Source organism: Hemicordylus capensis, chromosome 4 (genome assembly GCF_027244095.1).
Source record: "Hemicordylus capensis ecotype Gifberg chromosome 4, rHemCap1.1.pri, whole genome shotgun sequence".
Classification (NCBI taxonomy): Eukaryota; Metazoa; Chordata; class Lepidosauria; order Squamata; family Cordylidae; genus Hemicordylus; species Hemicordylus capensis.
The window spans coordinates 47927266-47952809 of NC_069660.1; the positions used below are offsets into that span (position 1 = coordinate 47927266).

Sequence of the window (25544 nt, forward strand, 5' to 3'; positions counted from 1 at the left end):
CAAGGCAGTGGGGTACTTTGGTGATTTTTTGGGAATTTTTAAATGTATTTTAGATTCTCTGATGTTAACTAACTCTTTCTCATAATGCATCTCTATGTAGAAGTAATGTAAAACCCGAGAGTCTAAACACAGATTATTTGATGTTCCATTGCTTCTTCATAGGGATTCATTATGAGAAAGAGTTGGTTAACATCAGAGATTCTAAAATATATAAAAATTCCCTAAAAATCACCAGGGTGCCCCACTGCCTTGCAGGTTGGGTGGTAGTTGGCACCCATGGCTCTTTACCCCCAACCTGCTTTTGTAAACCTAGGCACTACCCACAGGGAATAATGGGGCCACTTTGAATCCCCATTATTCCCTATGGTATAAAAAGACAAAATCACTAAAAATTAAAAACATTCCTTTAAAAAATCAACCATTTGACCATTCGCTTTGCAGTTTGGGTGGTTGGCAGTGACCATGGCACCCTGCCACCCAACCTGCCTAGCCCGTTAAAATAGAATTTGAATTTATTTGTATTTGAATCTAATCTACCCTGATTCAATGGCAGCAGATTAGAGTTCGAATAAAATCAGGCCGATTCGATTTGAACTCAAATCAAATCACAAAAATCATTTCGTGCACATCCCTAAATATAACATATTCATGGATAAGAAATATATATCTATAACTAAACAGAAGAAGGAAAATGATAATAAAAGGAATCCCTTTAACACTAACATGATATAAACATAATTTCAGGAAGCATTGCCCACATGCTATTTGGCTTTAGAAAGATGCTCCTTAATCCCTTTGAGGGGGAAATGGGAGGGCAAAGCTATCTGCTCTCATTCTAGGAACTTATGGGAGACAAAAATGGCACCTTTAGCACCACCCACCCACTTCCGAACATTCAGCTCAGCTGAGATTTCTCTGAGGAGAAGTGTATCTGTGAAGAACTCTCAGGAGAATTTCAGTTGAAATAAATATACAATATATTTAAATATAAATATTTATTTTTACAATGATTATATGCAGTGATGGCACTCACACAGCATGCAGCAGATCCCCAGAGAATAACTTGTGCACTCCCTCCAGAGCTACACTTCCAGGTCCACCTAACTTTGGCTAGAACTGGCCTTTAGTGAGTACTGAAATGATTTTAAACTGGGTTTAATGAGGAATTTGTTTTTTAGCTGGTTTTATATTTGTTAGCCATTTGGGTGGGCAGTATAAAAATCAAACAAACAAACAAATAAAATACACTCTAAGCTGTCTTGCCAGCATCTACTTTCAAAACTCGAAACAAAAATGCCTGTTTCTCTCCTACCCCATCCCCCAACTCTTCAGATCACAGGTCTGAGACTCCACCCCTGCAATGGAATTGTCTGATAAGGGGACTATGCACATCATTAGGAAACATTAGCATTATTTGGTCAGGTTCATAGTGATCACAACAGATCTATCTATCTATCTATCTGCCGCCTGATATGTGTATCTCTAGGCAGTGTACACAATTTAACACAACAAATATAAAACAGTAAAAACAATTTCACAGAATGAAAAAGTTAAAACAATTTCATAGGATAAAAGCAATTAAACAGTTTAAAATTAATTTCAGTTAAAAGCCTGAGAAAACAGTTGATGGTCTTCTTAAAGGCAATCAGATGCTGTTATGTCGACAGGGAGCATATTCCAAAGCCCCGGGGCAGCCACAGAGAAGGCCTGGTCCTGAGTCACCAGCAAACGAGCGGGTGACAACTTGTATTGCATACTTTTAAATGCATTCCTCAACAAATCTACTGAAACGAGAAAGAAGGGTTTTTCATTGAACAGGGAAGTAGCTTGGACTGTATCATATCAGAAAGAAAATTAAAAGGAGGATTTTATTGGGGGGAATAAATAAATGGATGGATAGATGAAAATATGCCTATTCACTGTTACCTCCAGGAAAGGAAAGAGAAAAGACCTCCAGCGTGAAGCTGTATTGAAAGATCATTCACATAGCACTGTAGGTCTGCACTAAATCCAAAGCCAGTTGCTGCAACGTGTAGTGCAAGATACCCACTCCCATCACAAACCACTCCCATCATCCTGTCAACAAGGGTGAAGCCTGCATATTAGTCAGGGGGCAGGGCGCTCCATTGCAAACCCACTCCTCCCCAATGATTGACTGAACATGTAGAGCAGGAGCAGGAGAGGAGGGCTAGAGTCCAAGTATTCATAATCTGAATAATAATAATACAATAAATGGCCTATAGTTCCACACTTCTGATGCTGGAACAGAAAAAAACACACCTTTTTGCTCCTGTCTTCTTCTTTTACATAGAAAAGCAGCCTCCAACTCAACATGTTTGATAGGGGGTTGTGTGTTCAGTTATAAGAGAAAGCCAGTATCAACTTTAATATGTTTGTATTCCATTCCATTTGTTTTTAAAGGGCACTTTTTATAAATGATTTAAAATAAAATAAAATTCAACTTTTTAAAAATAAAGGTGAATTTCCAGATGAACAAAGCACTTACGCAATGAACAAAAAGTGTGAATGTGTGACCAGATTACTTAGCTGCATGAAGCCACGAAGATTTTTGTAATTGTGCTCTTACACAAATGTTCCCTGCACAACATTTTGGAATTGTGATCTTGTGCAAAAGTTCCCTGAAAAACACATGAAGTGTGCCACAGGTTGTGCACATAGTGCTAGCACAAAATGAGTACGGAATGCAAACTCCTAACTTAGCACAATTAGCTAGTGCAACATCCTTGCACTATCACAACATGCTTGCACTAGCACTTTGTTAGTTTGGGTGTCAGCCAATAGATTTTCATCCATGTTGGGTTTTACATATAAAACACCCTGTTTCGGGGCAGGTGGTCGGACTGCAGGTTCAATTGGGATCCTGCCAATTCTGTGATTCTATGTAACCCTAATGCTTAAAAAAGCTGGGAGAAAAACAGCGTGAAAGATTGGACATGCAGTCTTTGTTCTTGTATAATCCTTGACTACAGAAGCAGAGTACTACAAGGAACAAAGGAAACTGGAGTTGCGCAGAGATTAAAAAGTGTGTACACCAATTATGCAACCATTTCTTACATTTGTCAAGCGTGCTAATCTTTGTGCTCTTGCACCTCATTTACTCCTACTTAATATAAAAAGCTGTTCACAAATTTTCAAGTGCAAATCACCTCCAAAATATGCACTGCAACCCTTTATGCAGTACAGTGAACTCTCCTATGAAAAGTGCTTCCAGCTACTAACAAGGGAGATGCTGAATAATGTTGAGTGACAAAGCAGCAATGAAGGAGACCAGAGGAGACCAGAATGGTACATAGCCTCACACATTGAATTTGCTAGTCACAGGTAGGAATTCCATGTTGGTCTCAACGTTGGCTGCTCTTATGCATGCTGAGTAGGATTTTACTAAATGGTTTTCAAGTCCAGAAATGAACGGAGATAATAAATCTGCAAATCCAGTTTGAATAAACAGCCATAGTTTCAATAGACTCAGACGGGGCAGAGGTGCTCTTACCCCTGGACTTTGGGGCGGAAGTCAAGGGCCTCCACAGCCCCTGGGGGCCCCCAAATAATCTTTAGTCTGTCCCAGGTGGTGTGGTCAGCCAGTGGAGTATGATGATGCTTCATTTGCATGTGAGGGGTGGGGGCTCCAAAAGCCTTTAGGTCCAGGCTCCAAAATTACCTCGGTACGCCTCTGGGTCAGGGGTTCCCAACCTGTGATACTCCAGTTGTTGCTGAACTACAACTCCCATAATCCCCAGCCACAATAAATTGTAGCTGGGAATGATGGGAGTTAGAATTCATCAACTTCTGGAGTACCACAGGTTGGGAACCCCAGGATTAGGTGATGAACTTTGAAATGTGTCCATGTATGGTGGTTTGGAGAAAGCAGAAGCGATCGGATCACATAATGAGGGTTGCTAATGCTTTAGAATTGGCCTGGGATCTCCAGGAATTGACATCAATTTCCAGGTGACCAGTGAAATCAAGCCTGCAGATGTTAATGGCTTGTGAAAAATATTGCAGAAAAACATCTTCAGGAATCGCTTAAGGCAGAGTTGGCAACCCTATTCCCTCACATTCTTGCATGGTCAGTAGTGGAAACAGTAGCTGCCACTGAGTTTCATTATGGAGGTGAGCCTCAGGGAACATGTACTTACAGCTCTAGATTGGTCTTCTTCTGAGCCCAATCCAAAATAGTCCTTCCTTTCAAGCCCTACAGTGCCTGGGACCAGTTTAGAGAAGGTCTGCTTCTATACTTCTCTCTGTGTGTTCCTTGGGATTGAAGGAAGAAACTCTGTGCCATGTTCAAATATCTGCCCAAACAAAATTTAAAAATGATAAGACCGTGCCCATTTGTAACATGGCTCCTACACTGTGGAATTTCTTATCAAAGTAAACCCACCTGGCTAGTGCCCTAACACTGTTATGCTGGCATGCAGACACATTCTTGTTTTAAAAGTGGACATTTTGGTAATGCCACTTGCTGCTATGCATTTTGTTTCCTTTTACAACCTTCTGCTTTTTGTGATGGTGTTTTTATGTCTGTTACATAGGAATGCAAGAAGCTGCCTTATACTGAGTTACGGGGTTGAGGGGGAGGAGGAATCCAAGTACTAACCATGTATGGGAAAACAATCAAAAACATTCAAAGGAGTTGTAAGCATAGATAGAATATTACACTTAGAAGAAAACTCAGAGTAAAAAAGGTTTTAAGAACATTCTATAAAACAAAAGCAATTAATCATTAAACAGAACATATATGATGTAGAAAATGCATGGCCAATGTATAACAAAATCATAATATACATGATAACATCTGATATACTGAGTTAGACCATTGGTCTATCTAACTCAGTATTGTCTACACTGACTGGCAGCAGCTCTCCAATGTTTCAAGCAGGATTTTTCCCCAGTCCTACCTAGAGAAACCAGTGATTGAACCTGGGACCTTCGGTATGCAAAGCAGATGCTCTACCACTGAGCAATGGTCTCACCCCTATCTTACAGCAGACACATGTGGTCACCCATCCAAATGCAAACTAAGGCAGATCCTGCTTAGCAAAGGGGACAATTCATGCTTGCTACCAGAAGACCAGCTCTGCACTTGATTACAAGTTTTCAGTTTTGGTGCATTTATTCTATGTGCCATGCTGTGGGGGGCGGGGGAAGGTAGCAGGATTAGATGTATTGTACATCGCCTTGAGTGCCTTTGGGCAGAGAGGCAACTGATCAATATTATAAGCAAACAAGACAGTTTACCATCCCACATAATTCTGTGAGATCGATGAAAATTCATAGCAGTCCTAAATACAACAGTCCTAAGTGGTATATACTTGTGTACCCTGCTATGTTTATATTGTAAAGAATTCCTGGCCTTGAAATGAATGAATAAGCCCTTGACCCCCAAATGTAGATTTCCATCAATGTGAAAATCCACCTTTCCCTGTTTATTATATTCTGACACGTAGCCTATCAGCCATGAAGGCAACAATTGCTATAGGCTATAACTGAGCTTGCGACATACTTTCATCTTATTGAGAGCATGCCACTTGGTCGAATTATATTTGAGAATAGTTAATGCCTCACCAACTGAGAATATTAGCACATATCCCTCATGCTGCTGTAACAGACTGAACAAAAGATTTCAGTAACATTGCAGCAATATAAAGTGACATCTCTATAACCAATCCGGACCTGACTGATTTATAATCCAAGCACTAGCAGCCTGTTCTACCACACCACCACAATGCATGCATGTATGTGCATATATGCATCTGGAAATGGGCTAAGTTGGTGGGGCAGAATGAGACAAGAGGCAGAATCAAAATTTTGCAAAGACTGATGAAAGAGGCTGTAGCAATCGGCCCTCCCTACCCTAAAGAGTGAACCAGAAGTGAACCCTGTCCTGACTGACAAGCAGTGACCTCTGGAGATCAGCCACTCAGCACATGGTGACCGGGACCTAGAGGGCTTGGTGGTAGGAAGTGAAGGTTTTTCTTTGTGCTCAGAAGGAACTAGGAGGGAGATGAGAGAGGACAGGCAGAAGGCTTAGTGGGGTACAGCGATGGAGCTTTCGCTGCCTCATGGTCAAAAGCTAGCCTGAAGAATTCTCTCATGGAAGGACATCTGCAGATCCTTGAGAGACAGGACTGCAGGAAGCTTGAAATCTCTCCTGGAGTTTGGGGTGAATTTCAAGGGGGAAGGAAGCCAGGGCTTTGGGGCTTCTGAAGGGTTTAGCGACGGAACAGTTTGTTAGCTTGCGTTAGATTTCGTTCCTTTTGTGCTATGCAAATACTTACAAATGGTTTATTGTATTTTTATTTGTAATGTAACCAACTAAGAGAAACTGAGCCTCTCTCTTCCCTTTCTTTCCAACTAGAGCATTGCAAAAGTCTCTGTAGACTCTCAAAGGTGCTTTTTGAATTTTCTTACATTTGTGTTCTTTGCAACTGGGGAACCACCATTTTTGAAGTCTGGCACCCCAATATCATCTGAGGTAAGTATTCTTGCAGGTACTGAGTGTTTCTATTACCTGTAAATAAAAGCTGAGAAAGCCTCAGATGGAAGCAGTCTGTAGTATTTTGAATAAAGCTTTTCTCTTTTTGTTTTTTGTATTTTACCTGCCTCTGAGTGGATTTTTAACTCAGGAAAAGGGGTTTTACTCTGGTGCAAACATGCCTCAATGTTAATTGCTTAGCAAATCACTAACAAGTGTTATCTTCATGTGTAGGCTGCACTTGGAGGTTTTGTTTTTTTGTATTATTGGTAAAAGAAGAAGAGTCTAACTGGACAATCACCCAAATCCAGAGAGGGGTTAAGCTCTGTAATTAGGGTGTGGTGGCACCGTATTTTCTACCAGTTTAAGTTTAAAGGAACAGCCTTTGGTGAGCAAACATGGAGGGAATGAATCAGCTTTTTTCTTTCCCCCACGTGGGCTTGCTCTGAAACAAAGGCTGGGCTTAAATCTGCTAATTTGCTACAGAGGCATATTTGGAATGTACTTAGTTGATTCATTCAATGAATTTTTCTATCACATTTCTGAGCCCAAATACCTCTGGTCACTTGCTCCCAAAGAAACCAACCCAACTGTTAAACTCTTCAGCCAAGCCTTGCTCTGGGTTTCACCATCTTTAGAGTGGAGGTGAATGGCTACTAGGGACTTTATCTACTCAATGGTGGGCACTCCATTTATGGACTTCAGTCCCCAGATTTATCCATCAGGTCCCATTGTTTTGATATCAGGTTCTATTTGCCCACGGATTTAACATTTGATCAAACTGTTTTGTGCTTTGTCTTTGCTATGTTCTACCTGATAGGTTTTCTTCTAATTATTTTAGGATTTAAAATTATTATTCTATTATTTTACATTATTGTTTCAAAGCTGCTGGTAGGTTGCTCGGTCACAAGGCAGGACAGGAATACTTTAAATATAAAGTATTAAAGAATACTTTAAATACATTTCTGTAGAATCATGGCATTTTAGAGTTGGAAGGAACCTTGGTGTCGTAAACCTGTTAGCTCAGCTAACCCAACAGGATTTACAACCCCCTTCAGCACTCCCCCTGTGAGATAACAGAAAGCAGCATGAAACTGCAAGAAGGAAAAGAAAAGGCTCACAAAGAAAATAGTAAAGGAATTAAGTCCCCTGAACCGAACTAGGTACCCCACTCTAACAATAACTGAGTAATAAGTGAAAAGAAAACACAAAGCAAGGAATGAAACGAGCGAAGGACACCAGAACAAGGAATTAACGGAACAAAGCAGGAAAGCATAAACAAGGCAAACTGGAACTCGGAAAAAGTCTGGAATTCAAATAGCACACTGTCTGCAGCCAGCGAAAATTGCAAACAGCATCTAAGCAATTGAGAGACTGCTAAATATATATGGCTCAAGAGAACCAGCAGCCAATCAGGCTTCCCTGAGTCAGCATTTCAGTTTCCTCTCTTGTGATTTCCTGCGCCTGCATGACTCCCACGGAGCTTGCCTCTTGAGATGCCTTCTCGACAGGTGAAATCTCAGGCTCCTCCCCATCAGAAATCATGCCTGGCAGCTGTTGTGAATCCTCAGCTCCAGAGTCTGGTCTCCCTGCCAAATCCTGTTGCTGTACCTCTGAGCCCTCACTAGCAGGCGAATCCTCCTGCTCTGACTCTTCTGAGTCAGAAGTCTGAGCCATTACACTTGGAGGCCTTCTACTCCAACCCTATACTAATTATAAAGTATTAAAAACTTAGCAGCACTAGACATGAAATAAAAATATATCCCCCCTCCATCTCAATTCCCATTTGCAACATTTCCAGATATTAGATTCTGATAACAGATTTTGGCACAAATATTTGAGGTTATAGTAACATTAAAGGATATCGAAATGAATAATTAGTTTCTAGACTGAGTGGATCACACCACCATTTTCAGGGGTTTGGCATAGCCAATTTGATGTCAGATTTCATTGATTAAAAAATTGATCCTGAAGCTAGTATTAGGATTTTAATGGGGAAATTCAGCATCTTGTATTCATTTAGAATGTCAGAGCTTGGTAGCTGAATGATTCCATAGTTGAAAGACTGACAGCTGAATGCACGATTCATTTCAATGCTGATCTGGGCAGCTATAGCTTTTGTGGATCCAGATACTCAGAAAGAAATCTAGGCAGGAGGGAGATGGTTATACTGCAGGAGGCAATAAGTCTTAACCAGCCAAATTGCGTGGCAATGAAGAACATGCTCTCTGGCTCCACAGTTCCACAGATACTCGATCAATTGCCTTTCATGATCTTTAAGCTTGTTTTTTTAAAAAAAAATCATGGCCCAAGACCTAGCTAGTGGCTCAGAATCTGACACAGAACAAGCACCAGACCCAGACCTGGCCTCTGACATCAGGCCAGAACCTGAGTGAGTTCCAGAGTTGGAGCACCTCAAGACAGCACACATAGAATCTAAAGGAGCTGTGGCCATAGTTCAGTGGCAGAGCATCTGCTTTGCATGCAAAAAGTCCCAGTTTTCAATCTCTGGCATCCAAAGGAAAGGCTGAGAAGGACTCCTGACTGAAATGTTGAAGACCTGCTGCTGGTCAGTATAGCAAGATCAGGCCTGCTCAACTTCAGCCCTCCTGCAGATGCCGGCCTACAACTCCCATAATCCCTGTCTATTAGCCACTGTGGCTGGGGATTATGGGAGCTGTAGTCCAAAAACAGCTGGTGGGGGCTAGGTTGAGCAGGCCTGAGCTAGATGGGAAAATGGCTTGACTCAGTATAATACAGCTTTCTATGTTTCTAACTTCCCAAAGCAATGTCCTGGGAACTCAAGCCATTGGGGGAGTTGACTTCGCCCCGTAATCAGCCTCCCTGTTACCTGCATGTCAGCACTGGCAATAGGCAATGCAGGATCAGCTGGAGAGGAAGAGGAGTGCCAAACTCCAGGCCAGAGGACTGCCCCTTTAAGGTTGTTGCTCTCCAGGCTGGGAGGTGGAGCCAACAGGGGTAGACCAAGCTCAGTGGTATTTAAGAGTTCAGTGTGCCTCTGGCTGTTGTTGAACTAATGTGTCCCATGGACCTGTCCATGGTGATATCCATTGCTGTTGTGTCTCATTCGCTGTCAGAGGCGTAACTAGGGAAAATAGCGCCTAGGGCAAGCACTGAAATTGCGTCCCATCCAAACATCTGACACCCATCTTTCAGATAACTTTGCCATAATATCAGCTCAAAAATACTAGTCAAGCTCATTAATCATTTAATATTTCAAAAACTATTTAGCAGTGGATGTAGCCAGACCAAAAAATGCTTGAAAACTACAAATTTCAGTATGCTGGGGCTCATGAAATACCCAAATACTATGTGGAAGTGTACTTTGAAAACTGAACAGAAGTGCCTGTCTAATTCTCTACTATGCATTGTAGCATCACTATTACATAAGTTTTAAAAATAAATTGAGAATTTGACTTTCCCCAGATACTAGGGCCTTTCAGAGGCCATTTGAGCATGTGTGGTAGCCATTTTGTTTTGGTGGCCATTTTGAACTTTTTTTCATTTTAAAAAATGGCGCCCCCTTCAAGCGGTGCCCGGGGCACGTGCCCTGCCTGCCCTACCCTAGATACGCCCATGTTCGCTGTCAGTCCTCATGGGCCCTGCCCTGTGGAATGGGACTGGACACTTGTAAATTATTTCTAAATGAATACCCGCACCAACATTTCACTGACAAAAATTCCTGTGAATGCATAGGAGGTGTAGCAAAGCAAATTGGGGAAAGTATATACAATATTTAGGGGGTGTGGCCAAGCAATCTGGGAGGCATGGTGTACAATTCTGACTGTCAGAATGCCACAAATGGAAAGCTGGTAATAAAGTGCATGCAGAGCACACTCTGCCCGATTACAAAAGCGAATGAGCCAAACCCATTCCCTCCAACATTATTATGTATGTATGTATTACATTTATAAACGGCCTAACACCTAGATCTCAAAACGGTGTATACAACTTAAAAATACAAACAGAACTCAATGAAAACAATTTATCCAGCACTCACCCTGACGGCCCACCAGGTGGCCCATTCCTCTGCCTGAGCAGTGGGTGCATCACCAGTAGGACTGGCCTCCGAGGACGTGTTCCTCCTGAGGGTGCCTGACCCTGACATTTGGGCAGGTTGCCAAGCCAGTGGGCAGCAAGATGGCACCTGGGCAGGGTTGGCCTGGTGTGTGCAGCCTTCTGCTGTGTTAAGCAGAACAGGCTCCCCACTCTTGAAATGAGACATAGCATGATGCAATGGCAGGAAGAGGCGGGGCTACAGAATGAGAGGGAGTGTTTGGGAGGCCAAACTCACAGGCCACCAGGGAAATGGGGGACTGGAAGAGCGTGGTAGGAGTGGAAGCTGGGCAGGTCCTAGAATAATGCCAGACTCCTGAAAGGGACCCATGCAGATGAAGAAGGTCAGTGGAGACAGGTGGTGGAAGGGTCTGGGTGAGGAGCCAGGCATTCCCTTTCCTTGGCTGGTGGAGGAGGAAGAGGGTAACTTAACTCCTCCCCACCCTTCTGAGGTGCAGCAGGGGCCACAAGTCCCATCTTGAAGGCCAGGAAGGAACACCATCAATTCCTACACAATTATTATTTTTTTAAGCATAAAATTTGAAAAACAGCTTTAGCAAAAGGCCAGATAAAATAGTGTGTCATTTTTTAAAAAGCAGGCAGAAATGGAGAAGCTTTTATACTGACAGGGAGCACATTCCAAGTTAGGCCAAATGAACTGGTGGCAGCTGTAACCAAACCAAACTGGATGAAATTTGGGATACACTTCTATCAACCAATTCTCATACGAGGGCTTATTGCCCAAGCCCTCCACCAGGGTTGCAGTGGAGGGGGGATGTGCAGGGACAGAGTGCCGGCACTTCTCGCCTTCTCTGGCCTTTGGGGTGGGCATGGCCATGCGGGCTGTCATGGAGAGCGCCTGCACTTCTGAATTTGCAACTACATCACTGCCCTCCACCCAGACATTGCTGAAGATTGGATCCACCTGCTATATACTGTGCATCACATAGGGCCTTACTGTTGACGTGTGGGTACATTAGAGACAGAATGCATCCATCTACCCAGCTGATTCAATTTCTAGACTCTGGGGAAGGAATTGAATCCTAAAGAATGACAACTCTAGCAACTCATGAAAAAACTGAACAAGGCATCTCCAAGTCAGGGCTGAGAGAGACTCCTGCCTGCAACCCCGGAGAAGGTTACCAGTCTATGAAGAGCATACTGAGCTAGATGGACAATGGTCTGACTCGGTAGAAGGCAGCTTCCTATGTTCCTAAGACATCTCCTTAACCAGGGACAAAAAAGGCCAGGGATTCATCAGTGACAAATAGGGACCGTCCCTGGTCTATAGTGATAGTTGGGGGTCTATGTAAATGGATGTCACTTGTAAGCCGCTACAACAATTTCCTTGACAAGGGAGTGGGATACAAGTGCTAGAAACAAACTAATTAAATAGAATCCTGCCCTTGAACTCCATTCTGCTTACTTTCCAGAATCCAGGACTGCTTAGAGAAGGAAGGGGCTTGCTCTAGCTGTTTGATCCTGTAGACCCTTTAACAAGTTCAGCCTAATACTCTTTTGTGCATGCTCAGACTGCAACATTAAAGAACATGATAGTATAACCAGGTGCAGGCCAGCCCTGTGCTGAGTTTTCTGAGCAGAAAAGCAGCCCTACCAAATGGCCTCTCTCAAGCTGAGGCTAAAACATAGCAACAACATAATGCCAAGAACATTTCTTCAGCAGCACAGTTTCACGTCTCTTCTATTCACAAAAAAAGGCAACAGATTTCCACAGAAAGAAAAACAAATCATCTTTAGTCTGATACAAGACATGGGCAATTTCAGCTGTGCAGGTGAGGTGTAACAGGCTTTTTTTTTTTTTCAAGAGAGAGATTCATAACAGATACTGTTTCCCTAGCCTGCGCCTGCTTGATTCTCCGTATGCATCCACATTTTTTGCACCGTTGATACTCATGCGCCAACGTGCATGCCAAGAAAATCAGTTTCTGTATCTAAAAGGCAGCACTGTTACATTTTCCATGTAGCGTAGCCATTTAATTTTAAAAATGGCCTTTCCTACCTTTTGCTTAATAGCATGTTTTAAAAGTCAAGGGAAAGAATCTCTACTGTGTGATTTAGGAAGTTTGAACTGCAAGATGGCATAAGCAAAGTATAAAATATGTAGAGAGACAGGAGTGATGGTAATGGCCAACTGTACGTTCTCATGCATAGAGGGTAGGACACCAAGAAAAGCATGTAGGCTACAGGCTTACTTATAGAACAGCCAAAGGATTACTTTTTAATTTGTAGTGCCCACAAATGAGATCTCCATTATTAGGATTAAGTTCTGTGCTACATGGAGTGTAATTACAAGATGTCAGCAGTAAAAGCAAAGGGAAGTAGCGAGTTTTTATAACCAGAATACTGGCTCAAAAAAGAAAAAAAGGAAACATGCATTATTTGGGAGGACAGTTTTGAAAATAGATACTGAAGCTGTTCTCATGAGCAGCCTAGCCTAGGTTAGGCTGCTTGTGTGGGGTGCCAGGATCTGCTTGGATCCCAGCGCTCCCACCCAGTGTAACCCTTCTCCTAAGCCTGGCTCTTAGCCGAAGTGAAGGGAGCAAATGCTCCCTTAACCTGGCTACCAGGATTGTTCTCATGAGCAGCCTAGCCTGGGTTAGGCTGCTTGTGTGGGGCGCCAGGATCTGCGTGGATCCCAGCTCTCCCACCGAGCATAACCCTTCTCCTAAGCCTGGCTCTTAGCCAAAGTTAAGGGAGCAAATGCTCCCTTAACCTGGCTACCAGGATCGTGTGTCTCCTCAGCTGAAGATGAGGAGACACAGAGATGGGCATACAGAGTGCTGGTCAGAAACCCTCAAGGCAATGCGTTCATCGCACATTGCCTTATGGGATACGTGGAGGCCAGAAAATGAGTCCTGGCCTCTGTTGCTTTGTGTTGCCAGGAGCAGCTGAGATAGCCATCTGTGCTGCTCCTGGTGGCACAGGTCATGTGGGTGTGTGGCTTTTACACCGAAAGGATAAAGAGATTAGCAAAATAAAGTCTACAGCTGGCTACTGTGCAACAGCAGTCCTGGAAAGAGACCATCCGTGAGGCTCTGTTTGCTTATCGAACTATTCTTCATTCCACTACAGGAAACTTTTGAGAGATTGCAAAGCTACCACCAAACTTATACAATGGCAACAAATGACAGGGCTTTCCACATCATCTCACCCTGAGGATGCAGAGATTCATGATCAAGTGAGGGAGAAGCAACAAAAATACAAATTGTATGTGGATCGGAAATGGGTGTGAAACACCGAACATGTAAGGTTGGGGACTTTGTTCGAATATCGCTGCCTTATGAAGTGAGCAAGGTATATTTCCGATATTCTGGGACAAAACAAATAATTGAAATCCGAGGAGATTGTGCAGTATTGGATGATGGAAAGAAACGGAACAGTTGGAGACTTTCCAGCATGTATACTATGAGAAAAGAGAGAAGGGAGTCTGGCCTCAAGAGAGGGACTGGAGAGGACTTTGATCTTGCCTCCAGTTTTGACCTCACAGAGGAGGCTGATGGGATGTGCAAGGTGACATGGCCTGGTCTGGGCTCAGGCTCGGCTGGAACTGATCTGGTCTGGTTCGGCCATCGAGCTGGGCCAACTTGGAGGATATACTTGCAAACAGGAATCTGGCTAGGTTTCCCCTTTACAAGTAACGGGGGGGTTCCCTAGACTAAGGGGGTGGTGGCGAAAGGGGAATATTTACCTTTTTTTTCCAAACAGCAGAGGCAGCTACAGTGGCGGCTGTGGTGGCAACATCGGAGGTGGGTGTGGGTGTTCCTCCAACCCCCACCCCCCCAGCCTTCAAAATGACAGGCCAGGTCAGCTGTGGCCTGGGTTGGCCTTGGCCCAGCATGTCATTTTGGAGGCCAGGAAGGGCTTGGAGGAGCCCCCAAGGCCACCCACTATATCACCACGGCAGCCCCCTCCACCATCCCTACCAGCAGGAAACTAGAGGTAAATATTGCCCTTTCATCATTGCCCCCTTCTTAGTCTAGGCCGGGAATCCTCCTTGACTTGTAAAGAGGAATCCTAGCCGGTTTCCCCTTTACAAGTATACCCCCCCCAGCTGGCCTGTGAGCCGTTTTTTTGAACCAGGGGGGCGGTCCGGCATAGCGGGGCTGGACCGGTTCAGACTGCCTGAACTGGGTCGGATCAATGTTGAGCCCAGCTCAATGTGAGCCAGCTCACACATCCCTAGAGGCTGATGAAAGTGATGGACAATCCTCTTTACCAGAAAGAACATCACTAGCAGCTCTGGTGCCAGAGAATCCAAGAATTAGGAGAAGTGTGAGTGATGGGAGACCACCTAAAGGACTTCAGTACTTGGTCACTGGATTTTAAATCGATTTTTCTAGTTGTTATAAAGGGAAGGGATGTGTTGTATCTTATCCAGTATCTTTTATGTTTTGTTGTTCAAACGTTTGTCCCAGTGAGGATCCTGTAGAGAGTGTGGGGGTGGAATCAGAAAGGACAAGGGAGGGAAAGGAGAAGGAGAAAACTGAGTAGTTTCTGAATAAACTCTTTGTTACATCTTTATAAGATTACTTTGTGTTTGTGAGGGAAGCAGCTCTAAAACATTCCCTCAAACAACTCCACCATTTCCCCCTTGCTGTCTCTTTTGCCTGGAACTTCATCTCAGAATTCATGTGGGGAGCCCCCTCTTTTCCTTCCTTCCTTCCTTCCTTCCTTCCTACCCCTCCTCAAAACCCACTTTTCCGTGATGCCTTTTGCACAACCCCTTAGCTACAATGAAGTGTGAGGTGTAACTGAAATAAATGCCTATTTTTCCCATTTACTGTTGTTTCAATTTCCTCCCCTTGCTCTATATTCTTCCCTGTGGCAAATTTCAGGTTGCAAACTCCTCAGGGCAGGGACTTGTACTTTGTACAGTAAGATGTGCTTTGATAGTGCTATGCAAATAAATAAATTTCTCGCCCTCTAAAAGGTAGGGCAGGTGTGTGCCAACCCAATTAGAACACGGGCGGTGGCACAGTGGCATGGCAGTGGACTATGGCTAGACTTTTTGGTGGCCTGCTGCCACCACTCACCTGTCACAGCCCCTTGGCCAACTGCTGCTGACCACAGTCCGGGCCCCTGCTCACTGCCACTGTCACCGACTTGCCTCCCTTTGCTGACTGCGACATAGTATAATGACTTCACCAGCCCAGTGCAAGTCCACGTCAGGCACCAGGTCAGTGATGTCTTTATATGTAATCGTACAGAGAGCTGGTCTTGTGGTAGCGAGCATGACTTGTCCCCTTAGCTAAGCAGGGTCCACCCTGGTTGCATATGAATGGGAAACTTGAAGTGTGAGCACTGCAAGATATTCCCCTCAGGGGGCTGAGCCGCTCTGGGAAGAGCATCAGAAGGTTCCAAGTTTCCCTCCCTAGCATCTCCAAGATGGGTCTGAGAGAGATTCCTGCCTGCAACCTTGGAGAAGCTGCTGCCAGTCTGTGTAGACAATACTGAGCTAGATGGACCAATGGTCTGGCTCAGTATATGGCAGCTTCCTATGTTCCAATGTCCTATGTTCCTACGTGCAAAACTGTATTAATGACAATAGGTTTACAGTAGATTCTATTCTATGGTAGGAGTAGAATTTAGAATCCTTTTTTACAGTATAAAAAGCTAAACATCAATACCTCTTAACTTTGTGCAGGATGTTAGGCATTCCAGTACCTAACAAGGTATGGTGTGGGGGGGGGGGGAGGCAATCTGGTGGTTATGGCAGCAGTAAGCAGGGGCTGCAGAGGCCAGTGGCGGGTGAGTGTGGTGGCCTTCCTGCCCTGGCCCCACATGGCGGACCATGTGCAGAGCACATGTTTGCTTAATGCTAGATCTGCTGGCAGCCAAATTTAAGCACTATTCAAACGTTATGTGAATTCAGGTGTCTATATACAAATACAGGCTTTTGTGTATGACTTCATATAAAAAGTGAACTGTGTGCAGGCCCCCTGAAAGGCAGAATACAGATAAAAGTGTACTGCTGTACATGTGTTCAATATAATGTGTGAATAACTGTACACATGTGGAGATTTGTATGTGCATACGCTATAAACTTACTGTAAATGCGTTGAACAAAACATGTGAATGGGCTTCTGCTACTTTAATGTGTGCTACACAGATTTGGTTTTTCTTTGTAGAGGAATTGAATGCAGACTGTAATTTATGGTATAGTAGGAACATCAAATTTGTTACTTTTTGGCTTTGCAGTTATCTGCAGCAATCAGAGGAAGGGAAGGAAGTGAGAGATGTGTTGGAAGAATTCAAGTTGATGTATACAGATTGTTCTGAGAATCAATGTACTTGCTTTGTCTGATTTTCTTATTTTTCTTTGTTTATTTCTCATACACACACACACACACATACACTAGATAGATAGATAGATAGATAGATAGATAGATAGATAGATAGATAGATAGATAGATAGATAGATAGAGTGCTACAGTGCATATGCAACTTCCTGAACTCTGGCATATTTTTGCCTCTGTTGTATTGGCCTGGACAGCCATTAACAGTGCAGCCTGGCAGGAGAGGCAGGTGGACACACAGGCCTGATGGACCTTCCTGCTCTTATTCAGGACTGCCCAATCCTCTGCAGTTTGAACCCTTGTGCTGCAGAGGTTGGGCCTCCCTGTGCCAGAGGCTGCTGATGCTCATCTGGGATTGGCTCTTGGAATTGTGTTTCTCTTTCTGTAAGACTGAGAAAATAACCTCCCTGCGCTGAGTTTGGGGGGCGGCGGGGGGAGGAAGACAGGGGAATGAAATGTTACAATGCTTTGTGATGGTGTTTGAGCACATAATTAGGCAATTAGATGTATTAGAAGATGACAAACCACTAGGCCTTGGGGAATTACATCTTTGAATGCTAAAACAGAAAACAGGGAAATCAGCGCGGGAGCAGCCGAGAGTGTTCATGAAGACTTCATATATTTGCTGAATGAGGAAAGCAGGGGGCTGAAGAGTGAAGCACTGAAAAGGTGGCTGGAGATGTATCTGAGGGAGAAGGGAGGACAAAAAGGTATCTGGCCCTACCTTCCCACCTGCAAATTCCTTGCAGGCCCCATATGTATTGAATACTTATTAGCAGAGCCAATCAGAGAGGAAGACTGACTGTAAAATTTTCAGTAGGTTTCAATGTTGATTGTGTTGAAGGATGTGAGGAGAAACATTAAAACTCTCACCCGGCTGAGTATGCTCTGGTGGTAAAGACGTTTAGCCCTAGAGATTATCTGGAGACCTTAGGTTGAGTTCAAAAAACAAATAAAGATTTATTAAGAAACTAAAACACCACATACTGAGAGATACAGAGAACAACATACCCAGACAAGCACTAGCCTTCAACAACAACTAAACAGTTCTGACTCTTAACTGACCAAGAGAGACCTATTAACATAACTCCTCATGCCTCTAGTGGCCAGAAGAGGTTACTGCGGTGCTAAGAGCAATGCTTTAGAATTCTCGCTTCTAACAGACTGAAATAATGGACATTATTAGAAATGCTCCACATTTTTCAGATGTTCCTCTTTATTATTTCAGATACCTTTATACTGAAAGGTTGTGTGATAAAGAGCAGAGGAGAGACAAGTCTCTGGAAACCATTCTTCCTATATATCCTTGCCCTCCTGTTCTTTTTTTGCATATCCCTCTCAGAGGCCCTTGTACTTTCCAGATGTGCTTGGAATGGATCTGAATACAACATTTGAGGGTGATTTAATATTTCTGATTTTATTCTTACTGCCTCAGTGCAGCCTGGTATCTTTTTATACTTTTAATGGCTGCTGCACGCTGAGCAGATGTTTATATCGTTCCTTTCCACAATGACACCTGGCTTTTTCCTGAACAGTTACAGTCAATTTAGAATCCAGTAATGTGCATGAGTAGTCCAAATTGTCCCTTGCAATGTGCATTACCTTGCACTTATCAGCAATGAATTTCTTCACCATTATGTTGCCCTTTTGTTCTTTGGTAGGACTAACTGAAGTTACTAACAATCATCACCACTTGACTGTCCTACATAATTATGTGTTGTCCACACATTTCCCACCTCTGTACTCAGCCCTTCTTCCAGATCTTTAATGAATGTATTATAGAGCAGGGATCCTACTGTAGATAACTTTGGTTACAAACTATTAATAGCATTTCCTGGAGAAATTTTACAATTTATTCTTGCATCCTTTCCTTTCTTCCAACTGCCTCCAATGGAACGTACATAGGCAATACCTACCGACCTGCATCCAAGAACATGGATCAAACCACTGTCACAAATTATGGATTCTATAAACAATAGGGCAGTTCTTGCAATTTGAAACAGAACAGGAAAAGCACACATCCAGGGTAGGCAAGCCATATGCGCTCCTGTCCATGTGTTTGTCCCTGTGTTTGTAAAGAGGAGGGGAGAGTGATCATTTGGGATCCAGGAGCTGGGTAGGATGGTTTTTTTGTCCACCGTTGATGAACTGCTGAGGACAGAATGTGGATTTGCCATGCCACTCCTACCCCACATGATCACTCTCTCTCTTCCTCCTACCTTGATCTTTGCAAATGTTACACCACAATGCAAGGAGATTATGAAATAAATCAAACCTTTATTGCTTCACTGCTCAGCAAATATATTTACAACTCTGTTACTCTCTGTCTAGGCCATCTCTAGAACTATTTTGAGGTCCCCCCCTCCCTTTCCCCAGAGTTGCACTAGGCTTTCCTTTTCAGCGTGACAGTACTATATTAACAATCACCTCTCACCTCTCGGTTGGACTATTGCAACGTGTCCTACCTGGGGTTGCATTTGAAGATGATTCAGAAGCTTCAACTGGCTCAAAATGTTGCAGCTGCTTATGGGCAGCAGAAAATATGATCATGTTTCACCTTTGCTGAGGTCACTACATTGGCTGGCAGTTCGCTTCTGGGTCCAATTCAAGGTGCTGGTCATCACCTAGAAAACCCTTCAGGGTTTGGCGCCTGTGTACCTTCAGGACTGCCTCTCCTGTCCAACTTCAACCCACCCTGTCAGGTCGTCTCAGGTGGGCCTTCTCAGCGTTCCGGGCCCAGGGGAGGTACATGGGGCCCAGGCTCGTGGGAGGGCCTTCTCTGTTGCAGCCCGCTCCTTATGGAACACTCTGCCTCCTGAGATCCATAATGCCCCCTCCTTTGTGTCCTTTAAGAAGCTTCTGAAAACTTATCTATTTTGCCAGGCTTTTAGTCTCTGTGTGTGTGTGTGTTTGTTTTGTCTTCAAGGTTGTTGTTTTAATTTATGTAAACTGCCTTGAGTCTAAGGAAGTCAGGCGGTCAGTAAATTTGCAAATGAATGAATGAATGAATGAAATAGAGAACAATCAATACCAACAAAGCCTTGACCAAACTGGATTGCATTTCAATTCCTTTCACACTAACACTCAGTCAGGAGTGTATTTGGCTCTCCTACTTTGATTCTGAACTTGAGAATGAGCACAAGGTATATTCTTTATATAGGCTGACTTGATGGAGAGGAGAGCTGGTCTTGTGGGTAGCAAGCATGACTTGTCCCCCTAGCTAAGCAGGGTCCATCCTCGTTACATATGAATGGGAAACTAGAAGTGTGAGCACTGTAAGATATTTCCCTCAGGGGATGGAGCCACTCTAGGAAGAGCATCTAGGTTCCAAGTTCCTTCCCTGGCATCTCCAAGATAGGGCTGAGAGAGATTCCTGCCTGCAACCTTGGAGAAACTGCTGCCAGTCTGTGAAGACAATACTGAGCTAGATAGACCAATGGTCTGACTCAATATATTATTGATTGATTGATTGATTTGATTTGATTTGTATACCGCCCTTCCAAAATGGCTCAGGCATATATAGCAGCTTCCTATGTTCCTATGATGAGGAAAATTACTCACAGTAGCTCCACTGAAATTAAAAGAACGTTAGGCTTATATTATTTATTTTACCTTTATTTCCTGCTTGCAAATTGTACATATCTGTAGAGAATGGAGGACTTATCATAAGACCAAGAGCAGCATCCTAACAGGCTCGGATACTTGAGTCCACTATCTTGGATGACATCTGGATATAACAACAGCATCTACACATTGCAAAGGAGAAGCAGACAAGTCACTTGTCAGACCTGATCAGCCTAGTCTACTTTTGCCCAACTAAAGACACTCCAGAAATAAAAGAGGAGAAATGGAGGAACATCTGTAGTCATGATGCTGTGAAGGGACTTGCAGCATTCACACATCTGGTGTCTAATCTCATCCAGACACCAACTCTCTAGGAAAACAGTGCATGATCGGTAGACTTCAGCACAAAGGAATGGGAGGCTCTCAGCTAGCAAACAAGCCCAGGTAGCCATTTAACTTAGTATATTGTTTTTCAACCTCTGCTAGCCTGCTGTACTTGAGAAGGAAACTTACCACACTTTTCGACTAACTTGTATTTAGATTTTGATTGTAAGCTGCCTTGGACACTCAGAGTGGAAAGGAAAAATCAAACTCCCCAGGTACATAAAACATACAAGGGCAAGACCATCTGTTTGCTATTTCAGTTGAAGTAGCAGGCCCTAATAACCATAATGGCCAAATGCAAAAGGGAGACAAGGCTCCTGTGACTTTAATCTTTATATACAAGTATGGAAATATAGCATCACAATTGGCTTTAGAAGACCAACACACCCAACCTATGTTTTCCTTGGTGTTTACAAAACAGAGTTTGACAAGCCTTGCTTAGTGGACTATTGTACCTGGTTTTTGTCTATGTTCCAAGGCCCCTTGCTTTCACGCATAACAAATATAACATAGATCACTGAAGAATGAAAAGCAGAGAGAGAGAAAGAAACTAAGGGCAGAGCTGAGTTATTTGTCTCAAGGATTTCATTTTCATCCTAGAGGAAGGTGTAAAAGTGGCTCTGCTGTTACATAACAAACCACATTTAAAGGCAATTGCTTTTGAAAAATGCACTATTGAGCTAGCAATGACGGAGATAATGCAGCCTTACTCTGGGACTGCTCCAGTCCGAATGGGAGCACAGCAGCGGGTCTTGATGAGGACATGAATTTGTTATGACAGTCTAATTTTACAAATCCGTGGCTGCTTTCTGGCAGAATTATCGAGATATATATTTAAAGGAAAAGCCAAAGGAATAAAAAATGCTTATACCATGGTGAGAAAAAGCTCTCAAAGAGTCAACTCTTGCAGACTGATTTTAAGGAGCTGGTCAGGTAGTTATACTAGCCGACTCCTTCATGGCTAGACTAAAATGGACCTTGCTATGCTACCTCAGTCACTGTAGTCTGTCTGCTTTCCACACCATTCTAGTGAAGTTGGAAGCCCTTGGACATATTTGGGAGAAGCTAGCAACGTGGCCAGGTCTCACACTAGCATGTCCCTCCAAAAACGTCAGTTAATGCTGGCATAGGGAGGAGCTACAGTAGGTCAAAGACTGCACTTCTCATGTGACTTGAGGCTTCTTCAAGTCTTGAAGCTTGAGGCTTCTTCAGTGGACTCCTTGCCTACTGACTTGGGGCTTCCAGTACACTAGAAAGGTGCCAGATGCATGCATCCTGCAGTTACAGCTCCCAAACCGCTGAGATAATGTCAGAAGAAGCCCTGATGGGCAGCTATGGTTATGTGATGTTATGAGATATGAATCTAAGCATAATAATGTGCAAAGGCAGTTTTTTGAGAAGAGAGCTAAGCATTTTGTACTTCTGCTATCCATTCAAAATGTGCTAGGCAACAGAAGTCATGTCATGAAACCATGGAGAATTTTCATGCTTCACAGAATCTGTTCTGCTCCCCACCCCCACCCTGCACATGCACACACACGCATGCATACACACGCTGTAGTGCTTGGATTACAGCATCCCGAATTGATTCTGAAATCCATGGCAGACATGTGAAGAGAGACCTAACATGGCTAGGGCATTCTGTGCATGTTCCAGTTGTCTCGTGTGCTAAGTCCACCAAAATGCTTAAAGCCAAAGAAAACATGGCAGGTTGGCCCAGAAAAGGTAACTCGTGCTATGCTAGGCCACCTCTAATCTGCTCTAAGGCTTTCAGGGCACTGAGCACATAGTGACATCACTGCCCCCTCAGCATGACAGAAGCCTCCATGCATGAGAAATTGAAGCCTCCATGCCTGAGGATAACTTGGGCCATGCTTTCCCCACCTCTGGGGTACTTCCATAATGGGCTTGCAAAGCAAATGGTGTGCCTGGGTTATGCTGTACAAATGTTTCTAAAGCAGAAAGAAGGAAATGTTTTATTATGTTGGAAGCTGAAATAATTATCATTAATTGTCTGTCATAATGTTTGTTAAAGTTCTTCATCCGGTCTGAGAAAGTTATTAATTTAAATAAAAAGATTCTGTTGAGAAATCTCTTACATTCACCTTTCCTTTATTATTATTGAACATTGAGGTTGAGGACTGGTCCATGGAGCAGATCATGAAAATGAAGCCGAAAAACTTAAGAACATACCCAATGGGGAGAAGCCTCAGGAAAGATGGAACAGCTAAAGAGGAGACCGAAGCAGAACTATGCAGTTGACACAGGAGCCGAAAAAATGTTTAGCACAAGAGCTACTATAAATGAAACAAGAGAATGGATGTATAGGATATGGTGCTGGGACAAAAGAAAATCTAACAGTAAGAAGCAGAGGAGTAAGGAGGGATATAATGATTCTGTTAGCTTGTTTTAGCTAATGATACAAACCCAATACAGATTGTTTAGTAGTCCAGAGAGTCCTGTGTTCAAGGACTTCTGTAAAATAAGTCAAAACAAGATGCACACAGAATCACAAGTATCCCACAAATTAAACATATATCTAACTAAGGCCCAGTATGTTGCCATCTGCCAAACAGTATCAAATGCCCTGATCATGACAGGGGGCAAGATATAGACCAAGAAGCCACCTAATGGTGCAGAGGGGAAATTACTTGATTAGCAAGCCAGAGTTTGCCGGTTCAAATCCCCGCTGGTATGTTTCCCAGACTATGGGTAACACCTCTATCAGTCAGCCATGATATAGGAAAATGCTGAAAGGCATCATCTCATACTGCATGGGAGAGGACAATGGTAAACCCCTCCTGTATTCTACCAAAGAAAACCACAGGGCTCTGTGGTTTCCAAGAGTCGACACCAACTCAATGGCATACTTTACTTTTCCATGTAATTGTTGTCACATGGCCCATGTGACAAGTATCACCCATCAGTCTAAATTAGTGTGCTTTTTATACCACATCAGTCACTTGGCAATAATTCATAAAAATGTATTTTCTGAGCTAAGAATCAGAAAGGTATAGGGGAACCTGTGGGAACTTGAAACACCCCATTATTCCCCATGGGTAGCTCCTAGGGACCAAAGTGGATTGTCTGGTAGGCCATGATGGGTGCTACCTATCACCCGATCTGCAAAAGAAATGGGCAATCAAGCAATTTTAAACAAATTCTTAACCTTTCTGCAAAACCTCCATAGGATCCTATGGGGATTTTGGGGAAAGGTTACACATTTGTTAAACACACATAGAGAACTGCCACTGTCCATTTCTCACCACAACACTATCTCACAAACAAAACAAACCACCAGATATAGCAGCAACAGCACAACATATTTTATTTATTTTATTTTTTTACATTTATATCCCACTCTTCCTCCAAGGAGCCCAGAGCAGTGTACTACATACTTAGGTTTCTCCTCACAACAACCCTGTGAAGTAGGTTAGGCTGAGAGAGAAGTGACTGGCCCAGAGTCACCCAGCTAATATCATGACTGAATGGGAATTTGAACTCGGGTCTCCCTGGTTCTAGTCCAGCACTCTAACCACTACAAAGAAAACCACAAAATCAAACCTACCTTCCTCCTCTCCTGATGTCTCCTCTTCAAGAGAAGCATATGGGCTGTCTCTGCCCCAGTCCCTTTGAAAACATTATGAAATTCTCTCCTTTTGTGTTCTTCCTTTCCTCCCCCCAGCCAGTGGGGGCAGAGTTGCGCATGATGACAGTTGATTTGTATGATAACAAGCCAATCAAGAAGCAAGAAGATCTCAAGCCAATGTGAAGCCAGTGCCAGAAAAACAATCAGTAAGGGAAAACAGGCCTCCAAAATGGTGCTTGAAACATTGAAATGTTTTGATCAAAATGTTCTGTTCTGAGCTCAGAACAGGTCTTTTATTTAGAGGGTTTTGTTTTGAGCTTGAAACACTCAAAATGCCTGTTTCAAGTCGAAACATTTTTACATCAGTACATTCTGCAGATCCCTAGTAAACATCACATAGTTCTAGTGGCTGCTGAGGGATTGTGTGTTGTTATTGTTGTTTTTAAATAAGCTATTCAGTTTGCACTTCTATTTTATGTCATAATATTAGGGCTTGAAAATGCAGAGATAACATCTACTGAAGGGTTAGAAATCAAAGCAAGATGTCAAAAGGAAGAGTCTTCATCACTGTGCACTACTGGTTTCCATTGTTACATAAGATTGTGAGCTGAAAAGTCCCTGACCCAAACAATTCAGAGGTGTTAGGCAAGCTACAAACTTAGCCTCAACTCTACTTCCTCCACAATCCCATTATTCCCATATGAGAATAATGAGCCACTTAAATGTCAACATTTTTGACATAATGAGCCATTTTTAGGGGGGTGGTATATAAATCAAATAAATAAATAACACTGACATTGAGAGTAATGAGAAAGTGACTAAGATTCAGAGAACCTTTGTTTTGCAGCCCTACATATAAATGTTTTTATATGTACAAGTATACCATCCCTGCAACATGTTAGATCTATTAGCACATTGTGTTCAATGCACATACTATGAACTGGTTCACATGATTGGGAACCACCAGAAGTCAACAGGCATAGGCGTGCACACTCCCATGAAAGCTGGTTAAAATGATTGTGCACCAGTTCTGACGTCAGCTTGACACCGCACCCAGCCAACATTCAACCATGAGTGTCACCACAGATTAGATCTTTGATAGCTGGTTATGGTTGAA

The 25544-nt window shown here is 43.2% G+C and overlaps 1 long non-coding RNA gene across 1 annotated transcript; it reads right to left on the minus strand.

Moving 5' to 3' along the window:
* Nucleotides 1-985: 985 nt before the first annotated feature.
* On the minus strand, nucleotides 986-24507 carry LOC128322569 (uncharacterized). Its single transcript, XR_008305779.1, has 4 exons — nucleotides 24407-24507; nucleotides 20503-20636; nucleotides 4158-4313; nucleotides 986-1784 (listed from the first exon to the last, which is right to left on the minus strand). It is a non-coding gene; the product is annotated as an uncharacterized LOC128322569 (long non-coding RNA).
* Between the last annotated feature and the right edge of the window lie 1037 nt (nucleotides 24508-25544).